Source organism: Tasmannia lanceolata, unplaced genomic scaffold (genome assembly GCF_043159265.1).
Source record: "Tasmannia lanceolata isolate RefF3 unplaced genomic scaffold, GAP_Taslan_0.1 ptg000008l, whole genome shotgun sequence".
Lineage (NCBI taxonomy): Eukaryota > Viridiplantae > Streptophyta > Magnoliopsida > Canellales > Winteraceae > Tasmannia > Tasmannia lanceolata.
In genome coordinates, this window is record NW_027518685.1 from 55,855,167 (window position 1) to 55,865,286 (window position 10,120).

A 10,120-nucleotide genomic window follows, 5' to 3' on the forward strand; every position below is an offset into this window, starting at 1 on the left:
CTGCGTAAACTAATATTCCATGAAAAAATTTATACTCTCACAAACATGGCCTGGTGAACCATGCATGCTTTAGGGCATTTTTGGCAATCATGAAAAAAATCGTAGTACATTTGTTTACCTATTGTAAGAGGGGCAAAGATGTGGGAGAGGAGAGTTTTGAGGGGGTAGTGAATGAGAAGGGCATGCGATGAGGTTTGAAAATAGGGAAAATAGAAATCCAATTTTAAACAAAGATTTTTTTTTGGGTTCTGATATTCCCCATATGCCCCCCCCCCCCTTCCCTTGTAGGCTATTTTCCCTCCCCCTGCACGGCTGGCTAACGTTTAGACGTTAGGCTTTAACGTATATGTGACGTTTCCCACCATTTGACCTCTCTCTCTCTCCACACACACACAAATAAACCGTTGGTGGGCCCAACAGAAACCGTTGGTGGAATGGTGGGCCCATCTTTGAACAACATAGGCCCGGCCCATACCACACCATAGGATAATCCAAACCGTCCATTTGATGGGCCATAAATGTAAATAGGTTACGTCCCAAAATATCATTTCCATAGGCTTATCCTAGCCCTCCGATCTAAATATAAACTACATCTTATGCAACTTCTATAGATTGTAGGGTTGTGATCATCCTATGGAAATGATTTTTGGGGCACAACCTATTTACATTGTGGCCCATCAAATGAATGGTTTGGATCATCCTATGGAGTTGGTCGTAAAGTAACATTGAGGCCCGTCCACAACATAGGACGATCCAAGCCGTCCATGGTTTGGATAATCCTATGGAATTGGTCGTACAGTAACATTAAGGCCCAATCGTAGGCCCCACCGATGTTTTTTCAAATTGAAGCGCCCCCGTCCACAACATAGGATGATCCAAGCCGTCCATGGTTTGGATCATCAAATGGTGTGGTTCGTGCAGTAACATTAAGGCCCAATTTAGGCCCCACCCATATTTTTGAAAATGAAGTGTACCGTCCAGACCATAGGATGATCCGAGCCGTCCATTTGATGGGCCATAACGTAAATGGGTTGTGCCCCCAAAATCATTTGCATAGGATGATCACAACCCTCCAATCTATAGAGATTTCCATAATAAGCAATTTCTTTTTATATTTGAGAGCTAGGATCATCATATGGAAGCGGTTTTTTGGGACACAACCTATTTACGATGTGGCCTATCAAATGGACCGCTTGGATCATCCTATGGTCTGGACGGTACACTGTCATAGTGGGTTGGATTTGGGCACCAAGGAGGAGAATTTTGGGGGCCCATCAACTGTTCCTGTTGTGAAGAGAGAGAGAGAGAGAGAGAGAGGTGGGAAACGTGCACTAAATGATTCAAGGGGGGTGGAGACAAACTACATCATAAAACAAAAAGGAACAAAAGGAGAAGCCTAACGTTTAACGTTAGCTAGCCGTGACGGCCAGGCGGGGGGGGGGGGGGGGGGGGGGGGGATCAGCGCCCTTTCAATTACCCCCCCCCCCCCCCCCCCCCCCCAAAATCACATGCTTGCCTCACTTGTGGTCCTTTCAAATCTCTCTCACCAGCCGTCTCTACCGCCTCTCACCTTAGGTAAACAAATATTGTAGAGAAAAGTACGGAATGTGGGTTAAGTTTAGAGAAATTACAGATTGCGGGCACCTTTTAAAACAAGAACAAAACACAAGCTAATCTTCAAAATCGGGTGGTCAAAAGACCCTGAGACCCTTCTGACATGGACAGAGTCGTCCTTTTTCATTACTGCCTATTAAATTGGCACGCTTCACGAGGCTTCTTTTGGTTCGTTTGAGTGCATATTTGATCCGAAAGAATCTTGGGTTCGTTTCTATCTTGGCCGTTTGAAATAACTAGAGACGGATGGATGCTTGACACGTGTTGAAAAACTTTTTGGAACGCTGACAACCCAAAGTCAATCATTATCTTTTCTCACTTCTCTTTTGGCTTAGAACGGTAACGTTATTGAATACGTCTCTTTTGGCTTTGGGTTCATTTATATCTTTTCACTTCTCTTTTGGTCCTCACTTCTCTTGTTGCTTATAACGGTAACATTACTGAATACGCCTCTTTTGGCTTAGAACGGCGATGTTAATGAATATTTTATTATTTCTCACGTCTCTTTTGGATGAGAACAGCGTCGGATTCAAGAGTACACCGCCGGAATATTAAAGGGTATGCCGACGGAAATAGGGTTTAAGCGGAAATAGGGTGTATGCCGATGGAATTCATGGGCATTCATGGGTACGCCGGCGGAAATAAAGGGGTACGCCAGCGGAAAGCGTAAATAATGGGGTAAGCCGGCGTAAATAATGAGGACCAAAAGAGAAGGGAAAAAATTCTAAGCCAAAAGAAAAATAGGGTGTGCGCCGGCGGAATTCATGGGTACGCCGGCGGAAAGCATAAATAATGGGGTAAGCCAGCGTAAATAATGAGGACCAAAAGATAAGGGAAAATATTCTAAGCCAAAAGAGAAATAATGGGTACACTGGCGGAAATAATGAGGTACGTCGGCGGAAAGCGTAAATAATGGGGTAAGCTGGTGAAAATAATGAGGACCAAAAGAAAAGGAAAAAGATTCTAAGCCAAAAGAGAAATAATGGGTACGCTGGCGGAAATAATGGAGTACGCCGGCAGAAAGTGTAAATAATGGGGTAAGCCGGCGTAAATAATGAGGACCAAAAGAGAAGGGAAAAGATTCTAAGCCAAAAGAGAAATAATGGGTACGCTAGCGGAAATAATGGGGTTCGCAGGCGGAAATAGGGTGTAAGCGGAAATAGGGCGTACACCGGCAGAAATAATGGGTACGCCGGTGTAATTAATGGGTATGCCGGCGGAAAACGTAAGTAATAGGGTAAGCCGACGTAAATAATGAAGACCACAAGAGAATGAAAAAGATTCCAAGCCAAAAGAGAAATAGGGTGTACGCCGGCAGAATTCATGGGTACGCCGGAGGAAATAATGGGGTACGCCGGGCGTAAATAATGAGGACCAAAAGAGAAGGAAAAAGATTCTAAGCCAAAAGAGAAATAATGGGTACGCTGGCGGAAATAATGGGGTACGCCGGCGGAAAGCGTAAATAACGGAGTAAGCCGGTGTAAATAATGATGACCAAAAAGAAGGGAAAAGATTCTAAGCCAAAAGAGTAATAATGGGTATGCCGGACCAAAAGAGAAGGGAAAAGATTATAAGCCAAAAGAGAAATAATGGGTACGCCGGCGTAAATAATGGGGTACACCGACGGAAATAGGGTGTAAACAGAAATAAGGTGTATGCCGGCAGAAATAATGGGTACGCCGGCGTAATTAATGGGGTAAGCTGGCGTTAAAAATGGGGTAAGCCGGCGTAAATAATGAGGACCAAAAGAGAAGGGAAAAGATTCTAAGCCAAAAGAGACGTATTCAATAACGTTACCGTTCTAAGCAAAAACAGAAGTGAGAAAAGATAACGCTGCTTACTAAAGTATTCAATAACGTTAGCGTTCCAAAAAGTTTAAGTATTCCAACACGTATCAAGCATCCATCCGTCTCTATTTATTTCTGACGGCAAAGATAGAAACGAACCCAAGGTTCTTTCGGTTCAAATATCCATTCAAAAGAACCAAAAGAATCCTCGTGAAGCGTGCCAATTTAATAGGCAGTAATGAAAAAGGAGGATTTTGTCGATGTCAGAAGGGTATCAGGGTCTTTTGACCATCCGATTTTGAAGATTAGCCCGTGTTTCGTTCTTGTTTTAAAAGGTGCCCGTAATCCATAATTTCCCCAAACATCAGCTCTCATTCCGTACTTTTCTCAGTATTCTATGAATTTTGTTTTCATGTTTGCCAAATATGCCCTTAATGTGCACCTTTTATCATGCAAGTCAGAGAGCAATATTAGCAAATCATTGACAATGACAGTTAGAAAATTTTGTTGAAAAAAAATCCATTTTCTTGATCATCAAATTATTGTGGAATTAAAAAGTCTTGTAACCATAGGTGCAACCAGTAAGAAATGTAGAATTATATCCACATTCCCTTGTTTTGATAATGACAACTGAACCCACATCCGAATTTATATCTTTAGTTCAAAGAAAAACTGATGCATTTTAGGGCGGGCAATTTCACCCGGGAAAGTGGGGATCCGCCCCGCCCCGCCCCGCTTGGGGAGGGGATTCCCAGATTTGAGCGGGGAAGGGGATTTAAAAAATTCTCCGGTGCGGGGAAGGAGAGGGGAAGGGGATGGAGTTGAACCCGCCATGCCCCGCCCCACCCTCATTAATGCCATTTTTTGTATTTTTTACGTGTTTTTTGGGAAAACAACTAGAAACCCCTTGGATCGAAACATATCTATAAGATTCCCCCAAAATTTTCATAATTACCATTGGTACAGTTTTGTCCCTGAAATAACTTTTTATATTTTCTTTTACCCATAACCCATTGGGCATTGGCGCTCATTATATTAGTATATTACCCTTAGAAATCCCTAAAATCTCTCCATCGAACCATCACTGAAAGGAACGAAACTTGGCTCAGGTCCGGGTCTGAGGAACTTTCCTTAGACCCCTTGCTAATAGTCTAATAGCAAGGGGTGTGGAAATATCAATTACTTCTGAAAATAAAAAGTAAGCATGGAATTGATATTTCCACACCCCCACACCCTTTGCTATTATAGGGGGTTTGAGGAACTTTCCTCATACCCCGACCTAAGCTAAGTTTTGTTCTACTGAAAGGCATCATTAAATCCTTTGAAAATCTCCCCGCCTCAAATAAAGGCAACATCTCTCTGATGAGTGATGAGATTTTATATGGTGTACGCTCGTATAGTCCATTATTTTTGAAAAAGTAATGTATGGGCTACACCATAGAATGATCCAAACCGTCCATTTGATAGGCCACAATTTAAAAGTACTTTACAGGCCACACCATAAATCATCCAAACGGTCCATTTGATGGGCCACATCGTAAATAGATTGCGGCCCAAAAATCATTTCCATAGGATGATTGCAACCCTCATATCTATAGAAGGTACCATAATATGCAATTCCTCTATAGATTAGAGGGTTGGGATTATCCTATGGAAATGATTTTTGGGCCACAACCTATTTACGTTGTGGCCCATCAAATGGACAGTTTGGATCATCCTACAGTTTGCCCATCAAATGGACAGTTTGGATCATCCTATGGTGTGGCACGTATAATACTTTTTGGCAAGTGGGATTGGGAATTAGGGATCTGCTAGGGACTATCGATCAATTAAATGAATCTGAGAGCAGCCACCTTTGTCCCTAGATTAATAAAATGAATAAGACAAAATCTTAGCCTGGTACTTTTTGGCAAGGGGGATTGGGAATTAGGGATCTGCTAGGGACTATTGATCAATTAAATGAATCTGAGAGCAGCCACCTTTGTCCCCAAATTAATAAAATGAATAAGACAAAATCTTAGCCTTTGTGGGTTGTGTGGCTACTCTCACATGCAACAGCCAAGCCTCAACATACCTGAAATTGATTAGGGACACCCAGCATAGTGTATCAATGATTAAAGAGGGGCTGATGTTGGGGCAGGGATTTTGTCCCCATAAGGATGCGGACGGGGAAGGGGAGGGGATGGGGATTAGATATTCCCCGCGGGGAGGGGAGGAGGATTCCCCACCATCCCCGCAGTGGGAGGGGAAGGGGAAGGGGGAAAATCCCCACAGGGGGGAAGGGGTAGGGGACCCCAACATCCGGCCCCGACCCGCCCCGTTACCAGCCCTAATGCATTTTCTTCCTGAACCATTCCCAAACATTTGCCTCATCAAATTATTCCTATATTAGCAGATAATAAGAAAAGCAGAATGACATCCACATGGTCTTATTTAGAAATGGTCTTATTTAGATAATGACTCTCTACTTACTTTTTTTTATGACAACATCTTGGAAATTGTAAAAGTCTTCAAAGTTCAAATGTTACTTAGAAAAATGGGAAAGCAAGCAGTTCTAAAATGGGTTTTGGGAATAACCACGATGGTAAATGACCAAAATACTCTAGTATAAGGACAAAATTTCCAAATAAATGCCACTTCAACTGAACTAATCTATGACCGCCATACATGGCAGGGTGTTTACACCCATTTTTTTAGCATGAATTCATGACCGAATTATCAAGTGGAGATTTGTTTTGACAGAGTAGAGTTACATGTGAGGTTGGCATTTGATGAGAATGTGGCGAACATACAAGAAGTGGAGCCTAAAAGATTAGACAGTTATTAAATGTTCCCTTCTAATTATACTTATCTCTAAGCCCAATCAATCAAGTGGGACTGAGTTACCAAGTCACTATCCAGATGGAAAAGAAGTGGTACTATAGTTTCCAATCAAGGGAAGGTGGATAGTAAATGTTGAGCCTAAAATCGGTAACAGATATGACAGTGACGTAAGAGCCGAGCTGGAGGACCCGAGAAACCGAGGTGAAGGAGCTGAGTAGCTGAGCCCTGCGTAAAGAGCAAACGAGGTCAGAATGACCAACCCGGAGTGTTACTCCGGGCAGGCCCTTCGACACTCAAGTCAGTATGAGCAAGAGTGCAGAGCGAGTTTAAGAGTGGTGGGTGAGAAGTTATTACCCTTGTTTATGAGCTTTGGAAGCCCTTTTATAGAAGGAAGCCTGGGGTAGTTGGGGAGTTATTACTCCAGGACAGGTGTCAGCCAGCTATAGGTTCAAGCTCACCTACTCAGCTGTAATTACCAAACTACCCCTGCTGACGTGGGATCTGTGGTGGGCCACACTTGGGTCACGTGTCGACAGTTAATAGGCTGTTGTTTTTATACCCCATCAGTTGCCCCCCAGTTCTCCAAGTCATTACGGTGACTTGGGGAAGTGTGGTGAGTTACATCTCTGATCGGTGGGAGTCAGTCCGGAAATTTGTCAGTCTGGCCTGGGAATCAGTCCGGAAATTTGTCAGTCCGGCCTGTGAGTTAGTCCGGAAATTTGTCAGTCCGGCCTGTGAGTCAGTCCGGAAATTTGTCAGTCCGGCCTGGGAATCAGTCCGGAAATTTGTCAGTCCGGCCTGGGAATCAGTCCGAAAATTTGTCAGTCCAGCCTGTGAGTCAGTCAGGAAATTTGTCAGTCCGGCCTGGGAATCAGTCTGGAAATTTGTCAGTCCGGCCTGTGAGTCAGTCCGGAAATTTGTCAGTCCGGCGAGATGCGTCATATCCAGTCCGACTTGGGCCGGACTGATTTTTGTCGTGTAGCAAGACGCCTCATATCCAGTCCGGACTGATTTTTGTCGTGTAGCGAGACGCGTCATATCCAGTCCGGCTTGGGCCGGACTGATTTTTGTCGTGTAGCAAGACGCGTCATATCCAGTCCGGCTTGGGCTGGACTGATTTTTGTCGTGTAGCGAGACGCGTCATATCCAGTCCGGCTTAGGCCGGACTGATTTTTGTCACGTAGCGAGACGCGTCATATCCAGTCCGGCTTGGGCCGGACTGATTTTTGTCGTGTAGCGAGACGCGTCATATCCAATCCGGCTTGAGCCGGACTGATTTTTGTCGTGTAGCAAGACGCGTCATATCCAGTACAGCTTGGGCCGGACTGATTTTTGTCGTGTAGCAAGACGCGTCATATCCGGCCCGGCTTGGGCCGGACTGATTTTTGTCGTGTAGCGAGACGCGTCATATCCAGTCCGACTTGGGCCAGACTGATTTTTGTTGTGTAGCAAGACGCGTCATATCTAGTCCGGCTTGGGCCGGACTGATTTTTGTCGTGTAGCAAGACGCGTCATATCCAGTCCGGCTTGGGCCGGATTGATTTTTGTACCGGACTCAATCGCTTTTGAGAGCTATCCTTCACACGAACACTTTCACGGATGCCCTTAGTCTTTTGGAGACACGCGCGTATTTTTACTTACGCGCTTGCCTCGAAGTTCGTGCCTGTCATTAATGAAAGGCACGTGGCACCGTACAGGCGCCCTCGACGCACGTGCCCTTCATTAAATGACCAACCCCCATCGCCAAGGCTTATAAAAGGAGGGTTTTCACCCTTCATTTCTTACCTTTCACTTTTTACTCTCCTTCTGCTTTTTGCTCTGCCAGTTCGGCTCGCGTAGTTCGTGGTTGGGAACAGCTGCGGATTTGGGAGCTTTCAGTTCGAAACCGGTATATTTCAGTTCTGACCGGTAATCTTCTTGAGCGCGCCTTTCATTCGCTTCTTTTCCTGCTTTCATGTCAAGTAGTAGCTCTAGTTCTGAGTCCGGCTCAGGGGAGTCGTCTTCTAGTAGCTCAGGGTCTAGTTCGTCGGGTAGGACCCAGGATAGGCCGATCAGGACACCAGCCCCACAAATGGCAAGTCCTGATGTTAGTGTGGATATCGTAGGTAGTGATGACGAGGTCGTTGGGGACAAAGTGATTTTGGATTTGAACACCACTCCGCTCCCAACGGATAGTTATCTCCAAGCAGAGGGGAGTGTTGGTAGTGACGCCGGCGAGGCGTCCACAACGTTTCTCCTTGGTCGGACCATTGAGGTCGTAACGAGGGGCCGGATGGACGCCAATCCTAAATACAACGTACAGGCTCTTCACGAGGAGAATTACCTTGATGAGTCCATGATGGTGGGCATTAGGGATAAGTATTGTGTTCCCCCCAGGTTTGGGTTGAGGGAGGCGACGGAGGGAGATAGGGCCTGTAATGAAAGCTCTGATGTTTGTATATACGATGAGTCGTTGAGGGCCGGACTCAGGTTCCCTCTGCACCCATTCTTCGCCGCGGTGCTTCGACACTATGGGCTGGCTCCGGCTCAGGTTGCGCCAAACTCATGGAGGATGCTGACAGGGTTCGTATACCTCGTCTAAGGCCGGCTTCAGAGGAACTTGTCTGTGCCGTTGTTCCGCGCGTGTGCACAATTGAAGAGGCACAAGGGCGGGGGTTGGATTTACATTAGCTAGCGCCCGGAGGTGAAAATGATCACTGGCATTCCCTCTTCGATACACTTATGGAGGAACAGGTTCTTCTACGTCGAAGACAGGGAGTCCAATGAGCCCTGGCCGGTTCCTCTGAAATGGGGCGCCCCGGATACAGTCGCAATGAGTCGCAGGCCGTTACTTGAGGGCGAGGATGTGAGGACGTTTGCCCTAATCCGGGAGGAGCTGGACCGTGAGGGACCCATTCATTGTTCGAATTTCCACGGGGAAGAGATTATGGTTGGGCTTGGCCTTAGTACTGCGACCCCGGCACTGATGTGGCTAGTCTTGTTTTAAAACTCTTTTTCCTCTTTTTCTTGCTTCTGACTGGTTTTGTTTGTCTATGTTGACTTTCAAAGATGCAGCAGCAGTCCCGGGTAGACAGAATGAGGCAGGGGGCATTCGAGAAGGCCCAGCAAGGCCAGAAAAGAAAGGTCGTAGAGATTGCGAGTCCGACCCAAACCCAGGACACACCGCCGCCTCCCACAGCCAAGACTACAGTGAGGTTGGTGGGCGCCTATGGCCGGGGCGCGGGGTCCTCGAAGTCAGGGGGACATCTGCTGGAGCCCGTCCTCCCCCGGCGAGGACCGGAGACAATATTTTTCGGCCCAATTGGGCCGTCCAGAAAAATGATACCGGCCTTGGTGAGAGCCGGGTGGCTAAGGAGTTCCTCAATAAAGTTCTCCTCAGCAATGACAAGCATCAGGTTCTCAACGAACCTCCAGCTGCGGCTGACGAGGCCATATTTTCGTCAGTTTACCAGGTGAGATGGCCCTCGACTCCTGGTTTATCTTTATCTCGTGCCTCGATTTCCTGTGTTAACACTGGCTGATCTGTAGGTTTTATTGTATTATAACGACCTCCGAGAGAAGAGCCAGAAGTTTTCTGAGGCCATAACAAAGTCCAAAGAGGAGAACGGGAAATTGATGCAGGAGGCCAAAGAGCTACAGAGGTCCGTTGAAAAGACGGTCAATGACCTGGCCCAATAGGGAAATCCCAATTCAGGACCAACCTACAAAAACGAAACGGTCCCTACGACGACGGTTCTCCCCTCGAGATCTTATCTTAAAACAGATCGAACGAGAGGAGAACCGTCAAGTCGAGCCCCTAGCGGAAGAATCGGATACCACCAAGTGCAAGTGGTGGAAGGCGTTGGAAGACCGCTGGAAGATGAAAGTCTTGTTGAAGTGTGGCGACATCCGTTTTG